We start from the raw sequence: 26,406 nt of genomic DNA on the forward strand, positions 1-26,406 counted from the left end.
CAGCTACTTCAGTGTAGGAGCATGTTGAGAAAAAGGTACATCATACATTGTCTGCTGTAATAGCAGTGAAAAGCACATTAAACATTTTTGAATATTTATGCTAACATTTTAACATATGTAACTAAACTGAGCTTGTAAAAGGTTTTATAAAAATTGTCCAATTTTTGATGAGTTTGATATTTAATTGTCACCAGTGCGGTATAAAAAGTCTGAATCCATTTTGTCCTTCGCAACAGTCTGAAATAAAGTTGTACTTGGAAGCCTCCAGATAAAGCAATACTTAAAGCGCATAGTCCTGGGCATGAAAATAATATGGTGAGTATCTAAACCTAATCATGTCTCCCCCTGAAAATGTGAGAGAAGCTGAGGAGAGGCAGCAGAAAGTGACTGCAAATGTACATATCAGTGCACTGAACAATTCCACAAAGCAGACTCAATTCAGGGCAGTAATAGATTGACCTATTTGATGACCTGGCTTCAGGAAAAGACAGGCTGTCAGCTAGTTATAAAATAGGCAGCAATACTTAGTTCATTCAAAATGGGAAACTGTTCCTATCTGAAGCTCCTAGATAGTTGTCATCAATGGTAGCTTCTCTCCTTTAATTTCCTGAAGTCTGTTGGAGAGAACTGAAAATCAAAGTGAGATGCTTAAACTTAGAAGAGGCAATAACACCTTCAAAGATTAGGTAAGGTGGAGAAACTTCCATAGAAAAAAACATTAGCAGAAATCAACAAGGTAATAAGTGGTGAGCTCAACAGCAATTTAAGAAATCTAAAGTTTCTCTTAATGAATGAAATCCTGTGAAAAGACTGAAGTGAAGGATTGCAGAGGAGGAAAAAATGTTGCATATATTTTCAGATTCATGAAATCACAGTTATTCTACAGGTTGCTCCTGACTAAAAGATGAGAAAGTGAATAGACCTCCCTTCTAACACATTAAGTCTCACATGGAAGGGAAAAGAGAATTTTTAAAGTTTCTGTAGTACTAAGAACTGTAACCCCTGCCAATATTAAAAGAGTGAAACTGAAATTGGTAGTGTTTGGGAGCTCTTAAAATGTGTGGATAGAAGCTTATTTTCAAACCTATTTAAGGCTAAGTGGAAGAAAGGAAGAAAAAAATGCTTTACTAATGATCACATAGATCTTTCCCATGTCTAGTTGTATGACTTGATGATTTATCATCATGAAGTAATGATAAATGAGAAGGAAAAGTAGGAAATATAGCAGTTAAGCATGGAGTGAGCCTAGTAGCACAGTATGCTAATGATAAAACTATGTTCAAGAGAATTTGAGCTGTTGCCACCAATACAGCATTACTATTTGATAAGTATCATAAGAGGACAAAACTTTGTTGGTGTTTGACAGTAATGAAAAATTCAATTCTAAGAATCTGACATAAAATAATCACTTCCTTACCCTAGGATGTAGGAGTGCATGTGGGCATTGGATTGCACTGTGATGCTGATGCTGAGCCACACCACTGTTCCTCAGGCAGACTGTTCCTCAGGGAGGTCAGCTCTGTTGGACACAAAGCCACACCAGGGTAATACAGTCCCAGTGGCTACAGGACACAGACAACAAAGAAAGCATGAACCATGAACAGAAAGATGCTGCCCTACATCTGAACAATGTTTCATTGTGATTCTTTGGGTATGTATGTTGACATATAAACACACATGTTTACGGGTATGTCTGTATAAACATACGTGTGTACTCTAAGGTTTGGCAGCATTTTGCAGGTGAGTAGGTACTTCGCATTTTTTGCCTTAAGAGAACGGTGTACAAATTGATGTATAGCTAAATGTTCTGAACATAATTAGGGCAATCTGTAAATTGGTAAATGCCCATGTAATAAACACCTGTATTCTTACCAGTACTTGCACAGTACATATTGAGCCAGCAATTCTAAATATAGGCAAATTGTTAATATTCTTCTTTCCTGATATCTTACTTTTGGCTACAGAACTGCAGCCTTATTCTTGCATTCTCCTGAAGAATAAAGTGATAGTATGTCTTGTGGAATAGAGCAGTGTTAATATTGCCTCAAGAAGAGTCTAAAGCTATGCCTTAGTTTACTACATTTTCAATATATTTTAAATGCTGACTTCAAATGCTGCCCCAGCACCCCTGTAAAATTAAAAACATATATATTACATGTAGTTTAAACATGATACCAGATATCTGTGGCAGGCTTGGGGAAAATTCATGGTGACTTCTAGAAAGCCACCATCTCATAGTACACCACGGGTCTTACCTTCACTTTATTACTTCCAGTCTCAGAATATTGGTGGACTAGTATTTATGATGTAACACATCTCTATTTACATTTCTCATGCCAGTTTGACTTACTTCTTCCCCAGGGTTGTAAAAAGGCAGGAAAAAATATTTCTGGAAACCTCTTTCATTTTTGTTACTCCTTCACAGCACTCGGTATTGAAAGTTGAATGATGCCTGAATGATGTATTTTGGCAGTTCCAGGATAGGTTTGAAGTGATAAGCTCTCACAAAAGACAAAGGATAACCTCTGTCTTTTAGTATCTGGGTAATGAGGCCACTTAAATTCAAGATTCACTTTCTGGAAAGCTAAAATGAACTCCAGGGGTAGCTTTTTTCAGTGTCTTGTGTCATGATTCATTTTAAGGAATGTCTGGATTTGGATAAATAGGCAAAGGATCTGTCTGAGGTCAGCTGAGAGATTTAAATTAAATCAGTGTCTTCACTAATTTTGAACATTGCCTAAAACAATCCTCCTGTGTGATATTTACAGGAACTGGTGCTCAGTATTTAAGATACTGAGATGTGAGGTCCTTATTCAAAAGAATCCAGTACTGACAGTCAAGGTAAAGACCAGTACATGGACACATGAACAAACTATGTCCTTCTGAAGTGCTTTTGGGTGCAGTGTTATAATCCATCACTGAGCATAAATGGAAGTCAGAAACATCACACACACAAAACCAGAAAATCCATCCTTTTGCCACTGTTACAGCAATTAACTATTAATTTTTTAAACTTTGAATAAGCTTTTTCGTCTCAGTATGGCCCCGATGGTTTGGTAAAACTGCAAGCCCCACTGGGATGCCTGTGCAGGAATGGCTGGGTGTCATCTGATGGGATGACAGCACAACAGCTTGAAAATTCAGTGAATCAATCACATTTCTTTCCATCAACAGCAGTGTTTTGGCTTATTTTTCACATCGTATGGCACGACAATGCTAATATGAGCCAGCACATTTAATTGCCCTTGAAAAGTAACCTCTGGTAATAGATATTATTCCTACCCTCAGATACTTTTCCCCTGACTTCATTTGGGCTAATGCACATATGACAGAATCCTAGTGTGCCACTCCCTTGAATTTCCTTAACATCTGACCTCACACAGCTGTTTATTATTAAGAGACATTTGCCACTGCTGTGAATGTTGCCATACTCTGTCTCCATATTCAGCATATTTTTATCCCAAATACTCAAATTTACAAATAAGCTAAAAATGAATGCCTTGCATCAGCTTTAATTTTATAACGCAGTGACCCATTCTACCACTGTGTAATAACAGGTCCCACTGTGACAATTAAAACAAATCACCCTACAGAATATGTCATTAGGTACATTCATGCCTCATCAGTAACTGAATTCTTTTATGACATATTTCAAGCAAAGGTATATAACTTTAGCCTGCTTTCCCCAAAGCACAACATGATTTATAACAAATCTCCCATCTTCTCAATTTACTAGGAAAATGAAATATGGATGAAATGAAAAAAAAAAAAAAAAAACTTAATTAAGAAATAAAATAGCAGTTTGCCACTAAATAAAGCACCTGTGTAGATAATTTTGAACCAACAACAATTGATCTAAAAATAAACTAAGTTCCCAGACGTTACTGCAGCTGTTCTTAGCTCTTCTGTTTTGAACAAGTGAGAACCAGCAAGAAATCCGTAGAAAAAATGACCTCTGATAGCTCATATCATGATGCTGATCATTTTACCTAATTTGTGAACCTCTTTTACAGAGTAGATCTCAGCCCATCAGGTGACATTACCAAGACTGTCAGGATGGCATGCAGTTTCCTCTGAGCCTAATTCTGTCTTTATGAGCAGTGCTTTGCATGTAGTGAAAACATAAAATGTAATACCTGGTACCAACAGTACTATCAACTTGTCAGTGCTTTTTAGGAAGGATTGAACTAGCCCTCTGCTAGATCTTTATTTTCTTACTGCTGGGAGTACTTGGAATTGGGGTGTTTTAAGTGAACTATGTTTTCATTTGCATATTTTAGTGAGCTGCCTCCAAACTCTTTTTCAGTTCCAGAGTGGGTAGGACACTTATGGTTGAGATTCATCTCATTAACTTTAGACATCTACAGTGTAGACATCTACATCTGAACTAGACATTGGAGACTTACTTTGTAGTCAACAGAGAAAGATAAACTCTTTTAAAGGGGGATTCAGCTGACCTACTTGAGTCACTTGGTAGCAGGGCACCCATTAAAACAACCAGTTCATGATTAGATGAGAACATTTAGGTGTCTACACTTGGTCAGATGAATCCCACAGAGAGTTCAAGACCTATATCTAGGTGATTTTGTAAATTGGTCAGTGGGGAGATAGAGAAATGTTTTGCTCCTCTGCATCCTGTAACTTGCAAACTCAAGCACTATACGGTATCTTTTTTTTTTTTTTTTTTTTTTCCTGAAACCCATACCATGCTGGTAGGCAATCAGGTACTTGCTCTGTAGAATGGTCCCCAAGTGGGTCGAGGACAAGATCCCACTTGTCTTCTCTGGGATAATATTGAAGGCTAACGGCATTTTCCTGGTCTGTCACTACTGTTCCACAAGATAGTTCGTGAGAACCATCCCATCTGCAGACAAGTAAATACAGGCTGGAGTCACACCCGTATAACCCATTCTCTAGATGTCCTTGTATTGAATACTTAACATGCAAGCCATGAGCTCTCACAGCATATCCCTTCCAGCTCTTGGTCCTGGCTCATCTATCTCATACACAGTTCACATGCTCTGTCTTAACTGTCCTACACAAGAGACCTGCCTGGCTCTCACCCCTGCTCTCCAATGCCTTGTACAGCAGGAGAAGGGGAGGAGGGGTCCAGAACCAGGATAAGAATGTTAGATTACAGTTATCACATCACCCAGTCAACCATCAATGTCACTACCTCTTTGTCTCCCCTGCAACAGTTCTACTAGGTATGACATGTCTCATTAAATAAATAAATAAATAGAACTTGCATTATAATCTTTAATTAGGCTTTCCCCATTGGATTGGATTTCCTGGACTTTCTATGAACAAGCCACAGGCCATTCTGCAAAGACTGAAAGGAAAGTAAATCAAAACTGTGACACTTTTCCCCTTTCACATCTGTGCATCTCTTGCTCTTCCTAAAAAGAGGCAAACTAATAGGTAGTCTGTCAGTGACCTAACTAATAACTAGATTTACATTTCTGTACCTTTGGATAGATTCATTTAATTCCTTTTAAAACTCTGATTCTTACTGCAGATAAGCCATCAGTGTGTTTAACAGGATATTAAAAGTAGAAAGCAAGTGTAGAATAGCAGGTTCATTAGACAACACTTATTCCAAATGTGGAAGCTGAACGCCAGATGCCGTTTTGCATAATAAAAGCAGTCAGTGATTAGCCCTTAGAGGTCTGTGATCCCTGAATAATAACCCATTTTTCAACCTTGTCTGTTATTTTTCTCCCTTCCCCTAAATTTTCAGCTTTAGGACTAATAAATTTTAATAATCACATAAACCAAATGTGACTTGTAATTCTTGATGCTGTTTTAAAATTAAATGTGATTTTCCAGTGTTTATTCAAAATGGGGAAAAAAAATCCTCCAACAAACAACTGCTTATAGGAATAATGAAAATTTGGGACCCACTGAAAAAATAGAAAATAGGAATTCATTCTCTAAGTAGAAGAATTAAAAAGGCTTGTATGTTGGGCCTCCCCATCTGGTATAATTCCAGAGGGAGCTAAGAACACGCAATCACTGTGAGGCTCTCCTGCCTTTGAGTCCCCAGTTAAGGAAAGTGGAGAAACCAAGTCTTTAGTTCCAGGGAAGACGGCATAATCATTATCCTCCCTGAACCCAAAAAAGGGAGTTTAGGCATATAGGTTACTGATTTCTTTGAAAAAAATGTGACTTTCACATACGTTTCATCAGCTTTGAATTCAGAAGTGGGAAACAGCAGACATGGGATGATCGAGTCTAGATGATTTGGCTCTTAAGCACTTAGCTCAGCTGCTGGACATACCCAGGTCCATCTGCTGCTAGAGGATATATTTTGCACAGCAGACTTTCACTTGATTCTTCTTCCATATGAGGACAAAAGTGAGAATCATACATGGGGAAAAGGTTCCAGTCTTCAAAAAGAGCAAAGCAATCGATTGAGTGGAAGAGAAAACTGTCACAAAAGTGTTTTTTGTTTGTTTGTTTGTTTGTTTGTTTTTGTTTTTGTTTTGTTTTGTTTTGTTTTTCCTTTTTTTTTATTCTCCAGGACATGGAAGCTGCTGGGATACCTATGTGCAGAAGTTTTATTTTAGTCAGTAGGTCTTGTTTGCTGTTTCTAATGAGCAGTGCTCATTTCAGACTGATGCCATGAACAAACAATCATAAAAACACTGAGAGAAGAGCACAAGCTCATGGCCCGGGTAGACCTTATTATGTTATGCTTTTAAGTTTCTGCATTACAAGAACTAAAGGTTCAAAGCAATTATGGACAACTAGAAACACACTGCAGCAACAGATTTGGTACAATCATTTGAAAGCCAGTAAGTATTTTTGTTTTAGTGACAGTTATCTGTAGTCTGTTGTGTCTGCAAGCTGGTGGCAAGACACTAGAACAAACTTACCAGCCCATCTGCTGCCCGGAATGAAGCATTTCTGTGCTTCATGTTATTACTGCCAAGGCTGAAAGCAAGAAAACCTCCTGTGGTTCTGATGATGCTTCCATGGGAAGTCACAAGGGTTGTCAAGCTAATGGGAGTTGTAATAATATTTTAATGGCTGATGGGCATTTCTTACATATAAATTTATGTGTGCACATATAAGTGTGCATATATATATAAAAACATATAATTAAAGAATAAACCCAAGGTGGCTGATCTGAGAAGGAAACCACCTTTCAAGAGGAGGAAATTGCCCTTTTAAGAGGAGGAAATTTGGTAAAAATAGATACTTTTTTTTTTTTTTTTTTTTTTTTTTTTTTTACTGTATCACATTATTTTGCTATTTTATTTGAGGGATGATGCCTAATAAGGCACTTTAAGGTACTTTAATAGAGTAAATAAAATAAAGTCCTAGTTTTCAAATGATGCTAAACTTTTGCTGAATTTGTTCACACTGTGCTTTACCTCCCAAACACATTTCCACTACCTTTGTTTCAGCAGCATCCATACACCTATTTACTTTTAAATTGGTGACTAGATATTAGAGCCTGTAATACAAATATTTCAGGTATCAGCAATAAAATAAAACATAATTACTAGTACAATAGGACTGTCTATAATTTTATAATTTACACGGTTTCATATTTTCCTGTATGTTTGCAGTGCAAACTAATAGCAATTCTCTCTCAGAGTAAATTGCCATTAAACTTGGTCTCATTGTAAATCATAATGATAAAAGTGGAAAACAAAGCTATAGCAGAGTACAAGGGCTAAAACAACATATTATCATATGCTTAATGTCATAAAAAGTGTTGATGCTTTTTGTTTGTGTTTTAATTCCATGTTATAGCTTTTGTGTTGGCAGGTAGCACCAGGTGGCACTGTTACATAATCATCTATTTTTTTTTTTTTTTATCAGGAGAACAAGGTCTCAATGTTGGGAAGACATGCTTCAACCAGGGGGCGGGTGCTAGGTTTTATGGAAGAAGAAGCTGAGGTAAGCAGCAGAGAGTTTTGCTTTGTACATACACATTCCTTTCATTATAATTTTTATATTCAGTAATACATTGTTCAGAATTACCCCCAGGCAATAACAGGAAACCTAAAATTTCCAGAAAGCAGCATTTCCAGCACACTGTAAGTAACCCTGTTCAAGGACTAATGAATGTCTAAATAAAACAAGACTTACTAATGTTTACCCAGTTGCTATATCACAATATTATACACTAATAACCAGTTCTTCCAAAGCCCCAAATATTTGATATTGACAGAAAGATGAAAAATGGAACACCACCACAATGGGATTGTGAAATTAATTCCTTCACTTGGAGTCATGTGAACACATATTACTGCTACTGAGGAGCCCCTCTGAGGTCTTGGGTCATGGCACACATGCACTGGTGTGGCAGGGTTGGTCTGACTGCAAGGTTGAGTCATTTTGTGATGCTGCAACCCAGCTGTGATTACTATTGTAGGTAAAGAATACAAAACCTAATAGAGCACTGCACATATTAGATAATAGAGCACATGTATTTGTAGACCTAATAGAACTGTAAATTTCACTAACATTAAATAGTTGAACTGTTATCTGAGCAGCTGTTATTTACACTTCAAGATTTAAGATGTCTTCCCACTCTCTTACTATATGCTAAAGAGCTACTGACCTTGCCTGGGGTCCCTTCCAAAGACTCCTGCATTAACAGCACATAGCCCACTCCAGAAAGTGATACGTATCTTCTGAGAACCCATTAAAAATGTTTGTGGTACTGGGTAGTAACACTGAGTGCTTTCAGTTTCCCAGTTCCAAGGATTGTCACAGCTTTGATTTTGCCACTTGCAGTTACATCAGTTTCAATACCAGCTTTCATAAAAATAATAAGTGAAAGTTCCTTTTAAAAAAAAATCACTACAATTAAAAACAGTATTAATGTTACAGAAAAAAAAAAAAAAAAAAAAAGAGAGAGAGAGAGAAAACAGGGCAAGAAAAGTAATAGATATCAACTGATACTTACCTCACTCACAATGACAGCACAAAAAGATGTTCTACGTTTCCATTATCTGTTTTGTACATCCTTCAGGTGCTTTTCTAGCTAGGGATTTAGTCCTTGTGCAAATTTTCTGGTTAGAGAGTACCCCAGTCTGGGAAAGCAGCATATCTTTATAGACTGTTCTTTTTTTTATTTATTTATTTTCTTTTTCTCTCCAGGCAGTGATAGATGCATTTTCACTTAATAGAAATTAGTTTAAGCAAGGCTGAATACTCTTTCTTCTTAGGTAGAACAGTTCAAATTCTGTGTTGAATCTCCTCATGCAGAAATTCATTTTTCATTCAACACCTACAACTTGGCACAATTTATGCAGCTATGGATTTTATATACTCACTACTGGTTCCTGTTTGAGCTTTGATGTTTTAGTATTTATTGTTTTGATTTGGTAATGAATTTGGGGCACCAAAACTAACTGTGTCTTTGGGTACACTATAACAACAATTCTCAAGTAATACATTACATTTAACAAAATTACATGGCACAAATATCACTTGAGTCTACCACTTCACCAAAATGACAGCTCAGAAAGGTGAAGGTGAATATAAAGGTGAAGGTATCTTAATTAACTACCAAGGTTAATTAAGAGACTGCTGTCTCTGAGACACCAGTAGATATGTAATGATGAGGAATGATGAGGAAGAAGAAACGTGGGAATAGAGAGACTACATAAAACTGCCTTGGTAAAATTTGTCCCCATTCCTGGATTACATAAGATTTAAGGAAATTATTTAAAATATGAGGGCTAGTCAAGCCAGAGAAATTTCTGTCAGATAATACAAGTCAGGATCACTTTTCATTTCCATCAATAGAACTGAGGTTTGGCTCCACTTGACTCTAGATTTCTATGATTCTATGATTTACAACCATCATATTAAAGCCTGAAAGTTAGGGTAGTGGGGCATGCCTGAGTATCATTGCAAGAAGCATGGTACTTAAAATGCCTTCTAGCTGCTTATAACAGCCTCTCTGACTGAGTTTATTGATCTTAAGACAGAGCTCTAAAAAAAATAGTAGAAAGAACCATGTGAATGTTTCTCATTCTCATTTCATCATTATCATTTCATCATGAATTCTCAGATGTTTTACACACCACCAGTAAAATTAAACCTAGTGTTCAGGTTAAACAGAAATTTTAAGTAAGATTCAAGGGAGTTGGATTCAATTTGGAGTAGGATTCAATAGTTAACAACTAAGTTGTTAACCATTTTCAGGAAATACTGAATCTCATCTAAAATTTTTTGTAGGACCTGATAAAAAGTATGGCAGACAAAGACAATGGTGGAGAAAAAGCCAAGCAGAACATCAAAACAAAAAAGGGAAAAGGAAAACCATAATTAATGATTCCATAAAGAATTCCAGTCCAAGAAAAAAAAAAAAAAAAAAAAAAAAAAAAAAAAAAAACACCTCATATCCTTTCTCCCTGCTTCAGACTAAGGTTTCTTAGTCCTTGCCTAGTTGTCATACGTAGTCATCCCATTAAAACATAAACAGACATCATCTCTTTGTCACACTGGAAAAACATCAATATCATTAAAAGTTACTTTTCTAATATTCGTCATAGTAATGCAGCAAAACCAGTCAAATCTTATTGTAGGTGTTCAATCTTCTTTCCCTTTTCCCAAAGCTGGAGTTCACATTATGAACTCTCACTTGTCAATACTTTGATCAATTTGATCATAGTGTGGAAAGTCTGTATCTGTATGTAAAATCATTAAAAGTTGTACCAAAAAAAAAGAACAGATAAAAATCTTCCCTTTTTGTGGTAGGTGTTTTATGCAGTATGCCAGAGTGGAGCTGAGCAAGTGCATGACGCTCAGTGCATGACAGGACCCATGGGTGGCCATCCTTGATCTCCTAGGTACTTGTCCTTTCCTGATGCATCTCTGATCAGACAGAATGAGCAGAAATATGAGATCAGCTTATACTTTTTGAGTCTGGTTGCCTATCTTCTGGATCATATCACATAAGTTATTTTATACTCCTACTACAGAACTCTTAAAAGTGTAAGTCACTGGGAAGAAAAGATGCATTGGAGCAGAGTTGCAGTGTTGCACTGGCAAGTGTCATGAGTCAAGAGGAAGAATAATCATTTCCTGCAGTACCTGTTATTCCTTAGAGCTCTCTCAACCATGCTTAGCACATAAAATCTGACAAGATTAGAACCTCAGGTGGTATAGCTTCAGGCAAAGGAGAAATTCAGTTATCTGTCAGTAGTAATAATAAAGAGATGAGTGAAACCACCACAACCCTGTCTCTGTCTTTCCCCTGGATTACCTCTCTTTTAAGATGCCTTTATTAAGTAGTTATTCTCTATGTCTACTGATGAAAGGAAAAGTTAATGTTGTGCAAAGAAGAAGCAAGCCTTAAATATGTTTTATGGGTTGACTAAGTTTCTTTGAATGTTTTTATGACATTTTTACTTTTCTGTTTATTCTCTTTTAAACTGAGCCACAAAAGAATAATGGCTTCCAATGTCATTAGCAGGTATGTGAAACTCAAATGCATTCCTTACTTTTCTCTTGAGTAACTTCCATCTTATGTGGTAAATTAAAGGTTTCAGCTGAACCATAGAAAAGGTCTACTCCAGCTCCCACTGAAATCAGTCTCATTGTCTTCAGGTATTCCTGCATCAATATCTATTTTAATAGAGACTGTAGACTTCTCATTTGTTGCAGCTATGCTGAAATGTTACAGCTAAGTCCTGTTGTTTAACCACCTACACTATCATTTTCCAAGAAAACACATGTAATGAATCTAAATATATTCCATGATAGCTACATTAATACCGTGCTTTTTTACCCAGTCCTGCACTGTGTTTTCAGATTAATTTGTTTTCATTTTTTCCCAAGTAAATCTCTAAATGTTCGATTTTTACCCAGTTGGTTGCAAAACACATCATTTCCCATCAAATGGGTTGGTTCCTTTATCTTAAATAAGAATAATAGATAGCAGACCTTCTCCTGTAGATGGCTAAATTATCCTAAAAAGAAAAATGAGAATTCCTAGTTCTTTAAGATGGCAGTATTTTCATCTTATAAGAGTTCTTTTGTTATGATTTTTTTGGTTTTGTAGTATAACTAATGCAGCACTGAGCGACAGGCAGAGAACTAAAAAATGCAATGGCCATATGACTGGTACAATACATTTACAGCCCTTTGAAATGAAAGTTGTTTTGAAAAATAAATAAATAAATAAAAGAACAGGGAAAGAACAGGGAGAAAGTTTTCATGATAGAGATCCATGTAGCATGTCCCTGCCAGAGGTGAAAGGATTCCTCCAGGTGGAATTTGACATATATCCATTCAAGTTTTTAAACTGTAAGTCTGGTCGCTTGCATGTCAAATACACAGGGATAAATAAGGCACATCTTTGATGTAACCCCTTTTTTTTTTTAAAAAAAAAAAAAAAAAAAAAAAGACATTATGAACCACTTAACCAGATGCCACAGGGTCTATGCAAGGCCTCTGTAATCTTGTTTTTGTAACTGCTGCATCTATTAAAAATGAACAAAGGCCAGAATGCTTGTAAGTGACAACATCATCTCAACACAGCCTTGCTTTCGAAAGCTTACCACTTGGTTATTAGTGAGTGATATCCTTCAGTCATCAATACACTAATATTTTACCAAGATTTTTTTTTTTTTTTTTTTAATTTCAGTTTAAAAGCTACCTTTTTGCTTTCTGTTTGGATTCCAGATAGATATTTATGTTATTTCATCTCCTTGAAGTACACAGTGATTGAAGTACACTGTGATTCTGTGACCTTAAGAGACAAGTGTAAAAACACAAATCCTTTGTACAGTATTTTGATGGTAAACTTTTTTTTTTTTTTTTTTTTTTCTAATACTTTTAAATGAATATATATGGGAAAGCTTGTCAAGATTCAGACTAGCATTTCTGACACTATAATACCCAGTGCCGTGCAAAGCTCTGGCTAAAACACCGCTTAAAAGGTACTGGATTATGTCAGAATAGTATTAAAGTACACCTGTTTTTGCCTGTTGGCCATGTGGGTTAGTCTTCCCACTCCTGCTTGGGATGAGCAGTAAACTGACATTTCATTCCACAGTCGGAACTCATGAACTATAGTGTTTTAATGTCAGTTCAATACAGAAATGATTTCCAGTTCCAGTCAAAGAGAGCATGATTTTAAGTAGATTTCTGAATAAGAAATACAGAAAAAGCTATTTGGGTGCATAAATGCATATATCTTAGAGGTCTTTTCTAACCTAAATGATTCTATATCTATTCATGTATTTTGCTTCTGTCCTAACATCCAGATTGCTTTAAGCCCTTATCCTCTGGCTGAGCTGAGCAAGATGACATGTTCTTCATCTGCTTTCAGGTCTTACATGCTATCAGTGAAAATCACACAGGACAAGAGGTGTTTTACATATATTTCTGTGCATGTCTTTCTACTTCTGTAACCTGGCATACAGTCTGGGGCATAATTTCTCCTCAGAGAATCTTCTATGCAATCTGGCATTTTTAAAAATACACAGATTTGAACTATTTAGTTAAAGAAATACCTGCTATGATGGATTGACCTTGGCACAGCTCCAGATGCCTACCCAGCCACTGTCCCACTGCCTTCTCAACTGGACAGGTAGAGAACATAAGATGAAAAACCTTTGGGTAACTTGTTCTTGTAGAAGGTGTCCCTGCCCATAGCAGGTGGGTTGGAACTAGATGATCTTTCAGGTCGCTTTTAACCCAACCCATTCCATGATTCTGTGAAAGACAATGAGATCACTTACCAATTACCTTCACAAGAAAAACAGCCTCAACTTGGGGAGAACTAATTGCATTTATAGCCAATTAATATAGATACAGCTAGTGAAAAATAAATAAAAAATTAAGACAACACCTTCCTACCACCTACTCCTCTTTTTGTCTTCAATGCTCAACTCCAGTCTTTGTTTCCAACTCCTTATCCCCCACCTCAACCCGTGCAAGTGGGATGGCAAATGAGAGGTTGTGGTCAGTCCATAACATCTCTCCTCATCACACTTTTCCCCTGTTTTTGAGGGGGCTCTAGAGGGGGGGAGGGAGAGGTTGTAGGGCTCAGGTGCCTGGAACATCTCTTCCCCCTCTTTCTTGTCTGACCTTGGTGTCTGAAAGGCTGTTTATGACATGTTTTTGTCCTCACTCCTCTCTACCAGTGCTGCATTTTGCCCTTGCTTCAATATGTTTCCTAGCAGCACCACCATTTTGGATGCTGGGCCCAGCTGTGCCCTACGGTGGGGCCATTGGAGCCAGCTGGAAACGGATGTGTCCAGCATGGGGCAGGCCTGGCCTCTCCTCACAGAGGCTGCCCCTGAAGCTCCATACTGCCAGCAGTGTTGGCACCTTCACCCAGCACACCCACAGGTATAAAATACTATAGTCATTTGTTCTTTTGACATTAAGGAAATAATAATAATAATAACAATAACAGCAACAATAATAATAATAAAGCTGTGGAAAGCCTAATGCATAACCTCTGAAAAGGTTGATTCTTTTGCGTACAGATTACAGACATGATTAAATGTTCTTCAGATCACTGTGGAAAATTTATAGTAATTATTTGTCACTTATAAAATGTGTATCTCCACTGCTAAGCAAAGTCTTCTTTGGCTGTATTCTTTTCACAGGCAAGTTTATTTTTTTTATTATTATTATTATTTTTTTCTAATTCTCTTCAGAAGTTCTGATAATATGCAGAACTTTTCAGAAGTTTGCAATAGTTTCTGGACTCTGAATATATGATCTATAAAATATTTTCCTCTGAAAAATTACTTATATTAGTGTTTTGTTGGCTTTTATTATTATTATTATTATTATTTTAAATTCATAATCAGCAATCATAATTAAGTAGTAAACACTCTGGATGTTTCATCCCATTCCCAGTAAAATCACAGTTCAGCCTTGCTTACATTTAGCCATTTTGTGTCACAAAAATAAATAAATAAGCTCTCATACATAGCAGAAGAGACAATATATATTACTACAAAAGAATACTTTTCAGTAGGATACATGCTAATAAAGACAGACTGCTGAAACATTGGCTGCCTTGCTCATCTGCTTCATATGGTGTTGGCATGGCTTCACCTGTCATTATTCATTAGATGTAACACTAGATTACATCATCCAGAGTGGATTTTTTCCCTAAACATGACATGAACTACAACACATATCCATTTTGCCAATTATTTTTCAGTATGAGAATGAAAGGACTTTTCCATTTCCAAAGTTGTACAAGAGCAAATTGACTCACTGCACCATTTAAATGTAAAGGCTGCTTCTAAAAAGTTTTCATCACCATGTTAAGACCATGATACATGTTTTGTTGAAGCACAGTCATCAACTAAGAACCCCAAAATATGCTACAACCTCACTTTGCAAAAATTCCCTAGGATAAGGGGTAAGTTCAATTCCTTACTTGATAACATATTGGGATATGAGGTGCAATTGTATTGCAATTTTATAGGATAAAAACCAAAATACATATATTTAATATTTGAAGTTTGACTGATAATATGGTATCTTGAAGAATGAAAACGGAAATTTAAAAAAAAACGTCAGAAGCACTGCTAGCTTCAGTGCTGCTAAACAAGCTACTAAACATGAGAATCTGTCTTAATTCATAGCTGCTTAGACAATTAAAGAAGCCATATATGATCTGAAGATGAGGAGAATAATTGGTTGCTTTTCAGTGAAATCCAGTGCACCAGGAGAGAATGGGACCAAGACTCATTAACTGACATAAGTGTATAATCAGCAAATAAAAATCTATGGATCTGAGTTAATCCCATTGGCTCCCTGCAAAATCTGTATTTAAAGGTGTGGTGGTTTTACTCAAGTGGGCAGCTGAGCTGCCCACAATCACTCTCTCACTCCTCCCCTCCTCAAAGAGAAAGAGAAAGAAAAGACAACACAAAGAGCTCGATGTTTGAGATGAGAATGATTTAATTTAAGGGAAAGGGAATGGGGAAAAAAGGAAAACCAAAGAAACAACAAGGCCGCGCGGAAGCACAGAGAGAAAGGAAAAAAAGTTATTCTCTACTTCCCATCAACGAGCGATGTTCAGCCACATCCTGGGAAGCAGGGCCTCAAAACATGTACTGGTTGTTCAGGAGGACCGCCCTCCCCCACAAGAGCCCCCCTTTTATTGCTGAGTGTGACATCAGGTGTTATGGAATATCCCTTTGGTCGGCATAGGTCAGATGCCCTGGTGATGTCCCCTCCCCAGTCTTCTGGCTCTTGGGTGCTTGGAGGGAGTGCTGATGATGTGCCAGCACTATGCAGCAATAGACACAACACTGGAGTGATACCAGTGCTGTTCCAGCTATGAGTGCAGAGCACAGCACTGTGTGGGCTGTTGCAGGGAAAGGTGACTCCAGACAGACCCAACACAAAAGGGAACTGTATATGAGTGTGATTCAGAAGCCAGCATGTAGAGCCAGAGGTCATGTAAGCTAACCAGTAAGAAACACTGAAGGAGGATGTCCATGTTAATGTCACCCACAATCTTCATGTGAGAAAAAGAACTGCAGACAGCTTAACAAATAATGTTTCATTTGGGATGCAAAAGTTCTATACCTGATACCAAAAAAACAGATCATATGCAAACAGCCCACTCTAAAAGGTCAAGTCAGACTTTGTGACTACTTATTTCTCCAGGGAGAACTTATAGCAGACTTACAGTACCTAAAGGAGCCCTACAGGAAAGCTGTGGAGGGGCTCTGTCAGGGAGCGTAGTGATAGGATAAGGGGTAATGGCTTTAAACTAAAAGAGGGTAGGTTTAGATTAGATATTAGAAAGAAATTCTTTACTCTGAGGGTGGTGAGGCACAGGCTGCCCATAGAAACTGTGGATGCTCCATCCCTGGAAATGTTCAAGGCAAGGCTGGATGGGTCTTTAAGCAACCTGATTTAGCAGGAGTTGGCCCTGCCCATAGCAGGGGGGGTTGGAATTAGATGATCTTTATGGTCCCTTCCAACCCAAAACATTCTATGATTCTATTTAGTGGACAAAGTGCAATAAAAAAATAAATCTGAGGCAGAGACAACAAGGAATGTTTAATTTTCATATACCTTTTAACAAAAACTAAAGAAAAAATAGAGATCCGAGGAAAGCTACTATCTAGCCTACCCAGCCTTTAGTTTTTCTATGCTGAAGAGTGATCTCTCAAAACTTTACCTGAAAGACTTCCAAATAATATGTAAGTAGACAGAAGTTACTCAAATGCCATCCATTTACAGTGTCCTGTATGGCCCATGAGTGACATAGCAACTAGTACGGGAGGGTATTTTTTCTGCCCACTCTTCTGTTGGATAATCAAGAACATAACCCAAAGCTGTCAATTAGTGCTAAATTTTAGCAGTAGCTCTTGTAATGTGCACATTTACTTAACCAGTCTGAACTAAGACCATTCCATGAGTTTGTGGAATCTCTTGAATTATTTATACTGCAGAAAGTTTCAATATGAATTTTATTCAAATCTATGACTGTAGAATATTGCCAATCACTTCGATTCCTCTAGTTTATCACATGTGTTAGGAAGATAATATTCTTTTCACTTTTAAAGTCTAATTAAAATATTGCAGGGTGTTCATATTTTTCCTTTATATATTATTATTTTTTTTTTTTTTTTTGTCATATCAATGCATTACTGTACAGGGAAAAAAAAAAAAAACTACAGTGATTTATACAGTAAATGAGGCTGGGAAATCAGCAGGGATGGGACTACAGGAGAATGAAAGAATGAATAGCTACAACTTCTTGTTTGAATTGTTATAATAATGGTGAATTTCTCTACTAGATTGGATATGATTCTTTAAATGGTCAGCCTGACTATGGTTATATGTCTGTGTTTAGATAGGTTAGAGTCTAAGGTCAGCCATGGATCTCTGTACAATTTCAACTAGCAAAGCTTGGCTAGTCCAAATACATATTTGCCATATGGAGAGTCTTTCTGATTGTATCCATTCAGATCCCTAAGGCATTCTGAGCATTTCTCCTTTTTTTCTTCACAGGTATAGGAAAGATCATTACATCAAATAACAGAAGAAAGCCAGCCTGGCAGGTTTACCATGTTTTGTGATTGGATTTTGGCTGTGAGCTCAGCACTAGGTCTCATTATCTGATTATATTAGAGGGACACAGTTTCATTTTAGCATACTGCCCTGCTGACTATTTACATGTTTCCTCCCAGACATGTATTCAGTCTCCCTATCCTGTCTCTAACAATCTCCTGTGGAAATACACTCCCCAACCAAAAAGAAAATATATATATATATGTATGTTATATATATAATCTCCCAGTTTCCTTCCTTTCTTGTAATCCCAGAGCATCCACATTCTGTTCATACCAGCTGGATAAATGGCTTACTAACCTTTCCTTACCCTAAGTTTGAGCACAGCCCTGGCTCCACTCCTTTGCCATTTGGGTCAGCAAGAAGTTAGTGATTTCTCTCAATGCCTGTTGAAGCTCAACTGCCTCCTGCCCTTTGGCAGGCACATGCTTTACCTCTCCTCCCCAGAGCTTCCAAAGGCCACTGTGCCCTGGGCAGTGCTTCTCTTTCAATTGACCACACTGCTTGGGGAGTCATGTCAGGGCTTCAAAAAGCTTCCCACAGCTTTATCATAGCGACGCTACTGCTTGGCTTGTCTTTCTCCAACCGGCTGCTTCGCAGCTCCATTTCTGCAGCTGTCCATGCCCTACTGAGGCACAGCTTGCAGCCTTCTCTTTCTCTAGGTCATCTGCTTTGTGATAGTGCTCCCAGCTGTGTTTTTCTTCTGATGGCTGAGGTCACAGGAAAAAGCATTCTTCTTAGATGTGGTTGTATCTATTTAATGTCTCCAACTGAATACACAGTTAGCCACTCTGAAAATACAGTGTGTAAGTAATTGAAATTCTGCTTCATTCTTTGAAATAATTGTGCAAGAGTTTAGTTAAAGTGCAGCTCTTCTACTGTGGCAGGGAGAAAACACCCAGAACAAAACTCTGGCATAAGGCATAAAGTCTGACAGTCGGCAGAGATCCCAGTATGGAATTAAAAAAAGGAAGCTTTTTTTCTGCCTTTGTATTACAGATCTAGGCACTATTTAAGACAGTGGGATTTATGTAAAGATAAGATTTTTATTTTTCCCTTCTTTCTGCTACATGCTTAATAGCAATTCTGCATTCACTCTCTGTTTCACTGTATCAAATTAAATTTAATAATTTAAATACCGGTAGGTAGCAAAGCATGTGTGTATAAAATCAACATATTTTCTCTAAAATGTTTGCCACGGATAGATGGATATAGTTTTGTAGCATGCAACTTTAAGTTATCTTTGTCCTAATTGGATTAAGTCCCAGCTCGGAGTACTGGTAGACTAAACTTCTGGTTTATTAAAACAAACAAACAAAACACAAAATAAAGGATTTTAATTATTTCTGTTGACATGCATCCACTCTCCTCTCTTCAACATTCCACATCACATATGTTCAGTAACATCATGTTCATGTAACAGCATGTACCATAATATACATTGTTGTCTGTTTGCAAGGTGGGACAATACCTTCAATTTCAAATTCAGAATTAGACATATGCTGTTTCCTGAGTTACTGCTAAATAAAAACATGGCTAAGATGTGGCTTTTAGAATTTGGTTTGATAGTCCTTACTATTTCATTTTTAGCATCTTCCCTGGCATGGCTTTATCCTGTGCCACCTAGCAAACACTCTTGCAGGTAATACAAGACATGATCCATGGTAGGCAGTCTGGACAAAGTCAAGATGATCTGGCACCTTTTATCTGACATCGATCTCCACCGCCAGCAGACCTTCTACCCCCAAACCCTCAAGACTTTTCTTGTGAAATATCTATAAAAACACCATTTCAATGTGCTGTCCACAGCTTTCAAAGCATTTCAGATCCTTTAAAATGTGGGGAAAAAGAAAAAAAGTATTTTAACAATGTTCCACTCACATACTAATAGATGTTTTCTGTCAGATCCCTGATCACTGTGGATGAGATAGTATGAAACAAAGGCATAAAAGATGCTATTGAAAACAATATATTATAGAGACATAATTTTATCAAGATAGTAATTTAAAAGTAAATATATTACAATTTTAATTGTATTTTTTCTTGTCAAGGATATTGAAATGCAGTCAGTTGCAAGTTAAAAATCATAGAATCTCAGAATATCCTGAGTTGGAAGGGCCCACAAGGATCATTGAGTCCAGCTCCTGGCTCCACACAGGACCATCCAAAAATCAAAACATATTTCTGAAAATATTATCCAAACACTCTTGAACTCTGGCAGGCTCGGTGCTGTGACCACTGCCCTGGCGAGCCTGTTCTACCCGACTACCAGCTGACAAACCTTTTCCTGATATCCGGCCAGAATTTCCCCTGTCACAGCATCATGCCATTCCCTTGGGTTCCGGTCACCAGAGTGGAGAGCAATGCTTCCCCTTCTGCTCTCCTCATGAGGAAGCTGGAGGCCGCAATGAAGTACTGAGGTATCCTCTTCTCTAAATAATATTGCAATTAATGGAATCAAATGCTTTATAAGAAGGGAGTTTAAGTAGAAGCAGAGTGGGGGATGAATGATGAAGAACCATCATGTAAGTTATCCCCATTGCCTTGCAGTTGGGAACCTGGTCAACGAGGCTGTGAAAAAGAAGCTACTCTTCCCATATGTAATGTATATTGTTTTGTTGCTTGGTTTGATTTAATGTAGCAACAAATAGATTCTTCTTATGAAAAGAATGGTTTGGGGTCTTATATATTATTACTCCCCATGTACCTACAATTATTGCTATAACAATCTTAGGACAGCAGTTGCCTAACATCTCTTTGGCAAGCCTAGGAATTACATCCTTTATTGTTTTCTTAAACTCAGTTGCTACACTGGACATTCTACCTGGCTGAATAAGCCTGGCCCTTGGTCTCCATATTTTCATAACCCATCACCTTGTACAGTAGAAAACTACCAGAGGATCTTCTATACATTTTGTTTCACCTAAATTAACAAACTGAAGTGGAAGAAATTTACACTTGATCCATAGCAAAAAATCTTATAGTAGATTATAATTAGAGTGTTCTATTTTAAGATGCAAAACCAAACAGAACACAAAAGGAAAGGAAACAAAGATAAATTAAATACCTAGCCAAAACACTGTTATGTTGATTTAAAAGATGCATAAATATAGCAGTACTGTATTTAGAATGTTCTTGTCCATTTTTTTTTCCTTTCACATATGAAGGCACTGCACAAATCAGAGTTCTATATATATTTTTTTTTTTTTTTTTTTTTTTTAGTACTATTATCATTTTGTCAACAGTGACGTGTCACAGGAAAGTGAAAAGGACTTGCCTTTGTTTCACCCTGGTTCTCAAACTCTGAGTTACTGCTGTCAGCTGCCTCTCTCCAATCTACTTCTAGAAAACTGCTGCTCACTCTTCTACTCCCTGTCTTACTTGTGCAGTTATTCTTGCGAAAGTACAAGGTTTTCATGTGTACATGTGAAACTTGATCCTGTTTTGTGGACCCATTTTCCTATAGTTCAAGATAGATGAAATTCTAACCTGGTAGCCTTTCCCAATTTGACTTACCATGTTTCATGTAATGTAATATTTGTACCCCCTACTCCATCATAATGAATAATACCAAACATATCTTAGGCCCTACCATCTGTCTGGTTAGAAATGTGGGCTACTGATAACTACTTTTGGAGTATTTTTCTCCATATCTCTATGCATCCAGTTTAAAGTAGATTCTTTTCTAAAATACATTTTGTCTATTTCTTATGGCTGTATCTTCTGAGACAGTGTAAAGCCTGAGACAGTAATGTAAGTGCAAGAATTACTGCCCTCTCATTAAAGTAAATCATCTTGTTCTGAAGTGACATGCATTTGACAGTAACATCTTGGATGCTGTTCACCTACTTGTGGTCTTTTAGTAACTTATTTTTTTCCTCTGATGAAACATTCATGATTTTTTCCGGGAACTGAAGTTAGGATAACTCGACTACAGTTGCCTGGACTACCAGTCTTTGGAATTTCTTCTGTCTTCAACAATTTCTCAGGAAAAACAAACAAAAAAACAAAAATCTATCTATCTACCTGTCTATGTATCTGTCTATTTCTAATGTCTCTAAGATTACTTCAGCCAGTCTCCTAAGTATACTGGAATGTAAATCCTCAGACGATCCCATTTTGAAATGATTTAGTTCACCTGAGATTTAAATTTGTTCTTTTCTTATTCTATCCTGAATTGTCACCCTACTTTAGTTGCACATAATGCATTAGGGACATACTGTGGATAAGAGTGAAAGAACAGGTTTCTCAAGGCTAGATGCTGCAATTTCAAATCTCTTAGGGTAGTTTTTGTTGTTTTTGTATTTTACTAATGTGAACATTGTTCAGTGTAACTTCTTGCAGGGTAAGGGAAATGGCTACAAAGAGATGGAGGGATGAGGACAATGGCACACATGGTACACACAGGGGTGTACCAAGACAAGTAAATCCAAACAGAACAAGTCATTTGTACACATGAATACAAAAATACACATTTGAAAAAGTAAGAAGACAAAGTGATCATATACACAAGAACATAAAAACCCAGGCAGAAGGACAGATCGGCATATGCAAATCTACAGTTATAGCTCATTTTGTGCTTTATGCCTGATTTGTACTTCTGAGTATTTGCAAAAATTACCAATAACAACATAATCTCTTTGAACCTCACCCTCAGGGAGGCAGAAGCTTAATCTTACCTAAATTAAGACTTTTTTTTTTTTTTTTTTTAATGCAAACATTCATCCTTAACATCCTCCTCCTAGGCTTCCTTTTAGGTAGTGGGGGGAAAATATTTATGGCACTGGTGATGTGCTTCTACTTTAACCATCTACTTTAGCATGAGATGAATCATGTTCTACAGCTGTTCATTGCTCTTCATTGACTATAAAGGGAGTACAGACAACTGGCTTCAATGAGGTTAGCCGTAATTCATCAAATTAATCCCACACATATCTAAAGTTCCCTTATTGTTAATGGTTCCATTAAGCCTCACCTTTCTCTTATATACAACAACTGTCCATCAAAACCCATTGCACTTTACAGTGTTAGGTTCATGGAAGAGGAGGCTGAAGCTTTCTGTTTTGAGAAACTGGTTGGCTAGATAGAAAGAAAATCTGCTCCTCCTGCTGTAAGAGTGGATGTGGACACTGTTTGATTGAAGCACACACAGATGTCAGTGTGTGTATACATATACACAATATATGCACACTTAATACAGAGGAAGCCCCCCTTTCCATTTTTATCTATAAGAGCTTCTATTTATAGCAAGCCTTCTGTCAGCACAACTGAATATATATAAACCTCAGTTTCAGAGGTCAGAACTATTTCCTCTAATTTTTCTTGTATTTTGACTTTTCTATTTTCTCAGATACTTCTCATTTCATTTTACATGGATTTAATATCCTTGAAGTTTTACTTGGCATTTCCAGTTTTAAGCATAGATTCAGGCTTAGTCAAATCCCTGCCAAAACAAACATAGTAAACAATCACATGATTTTAAAAAACTCCCATGTTCCCCATTCCCTCTAACTTCTTCACGTACAACCAATACTTGTCCAAGATTCATCACACAATATCATAGATTTGGATGAAGTTTTCTACTGGTAACAAACGTGAAATCTAATAAAATATTCCTTGTGTCTGCTGTGTTATGGATCTTTCATAGAGCTGTTGTAGCTTCGTTAAGACTTTGAAATGGATGAAATCTGCCTCTTGCTTCAAATAAGCTTAAAAATATTAACAAATGCTGTTGCCACTTGTATTATTAAGCACACTCTGTAAGTCCTATTAAACCAGTCAAGGCAAGAGATCTAAAAATAAAATACCCCCTCTTCAAATTCACTAACCAGCTATAGAATTGCAGAGCTTGAGCTTACTTACTCCTGTCTGAAAGGCCAACATGCAACATCTCTTTAAAAAAACGTTTCTGACACTAACAAAATATCCTTCGCAACATTGTGCTTTTAATATCATTAAGTGAAACCTTCTCCATGTTCAACTTCAATGCATTAGAATCATGAGTAATGCCACTTTTAATTAAACAAGGTATTGCAAAAGATCTGTGATCTCTTACATTGATCCGTATAATCTTTTTTCATATTTTACGCACTGAAGTATGTTTATTAATAGTGCTACAGAGACTTTGGCAGCAGGGTTTCTTAGATCTTCTAATAACCTTCTGAGCTGAAGATTGCTTCCTTTCATACTTGACCAAATTCTTTACCTTTAAGGAATGTCTCACTTTATTCAAAGCCTTTCTTTTTTTCTTTGACTAGCCTTCAATAATTCTTCTGCTAAAAAGTACTGATGAATTGCTTTTCTCTCCACACAATCTAGAAATAGCCAAAACAAGCCACAGACATACCCAGAGAAAAAGCTTCTTTATATTGTCTGTGACAGTTTCCATAAATCCCTTAAAAGAGAGAGAATAAAAGGAGATCCAGACAACCTTTTGAACTCTATTTTTTCTCTACTGCTGTATCAATTTAGAAAGCAGCTGTAGATGAATAAACATTGTAAAATGGTCACCCCACCTTTAGGAAAATTGATTTTATACTGTAAAGCCAACCTCTAATATTTACTCCCAACTTTCTGCAAATTTATGTCTTGCTGGTGCTTGAGCATTTAGCAGTAAAAGTGTTAAAACTACTCCTTACCTACCATTTCAAGTGGATCATATTATCTATTATTTTTTCTTCTTAAACCTTATTTTTTAATTCTGCTCTCAGCCAAGAATTTGTTACCAGTTTCTTGTAATGGTCACTAGTTGTGAAGTGGTTTTATGTTTAAAGCTAAGTTCATCTTGTGTTTAAATGTCATTTTGCTGCTAAGGATTTGTTCTCTTAAGAGGCAGCATCCCATTTTGAGATTTTTTTTTCAAAGTAATCATACTAGAATCTAATAAATGTTAGTCTTCCATAATGAAAAACCCAATCAATAGATATATTAATCACAACTATTACAAACATTAATCACTGCCAATTTATTTATAAGAATGTATTTATTAAAAGTATCAAAAGACTATTAAAATACTGGCCATTAATTTCCCACTCTCAAAATTCTAGTTTTAGATTCTACATTCAAACTCCAGTCCCATTTTCATTGATAAAACCAGTCAAGATGAATTTTAACACTCCCTTTCATTCTCTCTCAGCACTTCTGTAGATATGGTCATTTCTGCCCCTCCCTGTACCCAGAAAGAGGCAATGTCAACAGAGTATTCCAGTAAGTCCTCTCCCTTATAGAGATATGCTCTCTCTCACCTCTGTGGAATCCATGACAATGGGGTAAGTTTCCTTGTATTTTGTGTGTGTTAGTCATCACTCATGAAAACAGTGACTCAAGACTGGTCATCTATACTTTAGAAAATCCATAATGTTCCTTTAATACAGAAAAGAGAAGGCAGGAAGGCAGGAAGGCAGGAAGGCAGGCAGGCAGGCAGGCAGGCAGGCAGGCAGGAAGGAAGGAAGGAAGGAAGGAAGGAAGGAAGAGAAAAGGAAGAGCAAAATAAAAAAACAATCAAACTCATGATTTATTACTATTCTCTAATTTCTGCACTGTTAAGAATCCATAAGGGAAGGACCTCCTGGGAAATATTTTCTGGGCAAGCAGAAAGGCTCCTTGGTGTCTTAGAGTGCCAAGATAAATACAAGAAATCTAAACTGATGGTAGCCTGACCTCTTGTTGACCCCAACACACACTATCATAAATTTTGTTTACAGCCATGTTTGTCTTTCTTTATGACCACAGTGACTACAGCATTCAAAATTCAAAAGCTTTAAGATCACCACCCTCAGAATATTTTAAAATAGCAGATGTTCTCTGTATTCTTGAAAGCACTACAGAGAAGGAATACTTTCTACAAAATACCCATTTTAAATCTGGTAAGCATTGTGGTCTCAAACAATGAAATGGTAAACTTTACTGAGGAAAGAGCCGTAAGAAACGTGTTCTGATTTCAAAGCTGGGCCTGCTATGAGCACTGGTTTGTAATAGAAGACATTCAAAGGTAAATGGGATTAGAAAGGCCTTGCAGAGAGACCTTGACAAATTAGAGGGCTGGGCAGTCACCAAGTGCATGAAGTTTAACAAAATTAAGTGACAGATTCTGCACCTGGGCAGCCCTGGATATACACATGTAGCAGACTAGGGGATGACAGGCAGAGCAGTCCAGCAGAAAGGGATCTGGGGGTTCTGGTTGACAGAGAGTTGAATAGGAGTCAACAGTGTGCCCTAAAGCCAAAAGGGTCAACTGTGTCCTGAGGTGCATCAAGCACAGCATTCCTAGGAAGTTGAGGGAAGTTATTGTCCCACTATACTCTGTGCTGGTGCGGCCTCACCTCTAGTACAGTTTTCGGCACCACAAACTAAGAAGAAGACAAAACT

At 37.1% G+C, this 26,406-nt stretch overlaps 2 long non-coding RNA genes across 2 annotated transcripts in view; one reads left to right on the top strand and one right to left on the bottom strand.

Moving 5' to 3' along the window:
• Positions 1-7,029: 7,029 nt before the first annotated feature.
• On the top strand, positions 7,030-25,267 carry LOC118164375. Its single transcript, XR_004749462.1, has 3 exons — positions 7,030-7,190; positions 7,834-7,911; positions 25,175-25,267. It is a non-coding gene; the product is annotated as an uncharacterized LOC118164375 (long non-coding RNA).
• The window catches only part of LOC118164377, a 703,421-nt gene continuing 693,638 nt past the window's right edge, over positions 16,624-26,406 (bottom strand). The window contains exon 3 of the long non-coding RNA XR_004749464.1: positions 16,624-16,798. This is a non-coding gene — a long non-coding RNA (uncharacterized LOC118164377). The remainder of the gene's footprint in view (positions 16,799-26,406) is intronic.

The sequence above is a fragment of the Oxyura jamaicensis genome, chromosome 3 (genome assembly GCF_011077185.1).
Source record: "Oxyura jamaicensis isolate SHBP4307 breed ruddy duck chromosome 3, BPBGC_Ojam_1.0, whole genome shotgun sequence".
In the NCBI taxonomy this organism is placed as follows: Eukaryota; Metazoa; Chordata; class Aves; order Anseriformes; family Anatidae; genus Oxyura; species Oxyura jamaicensis.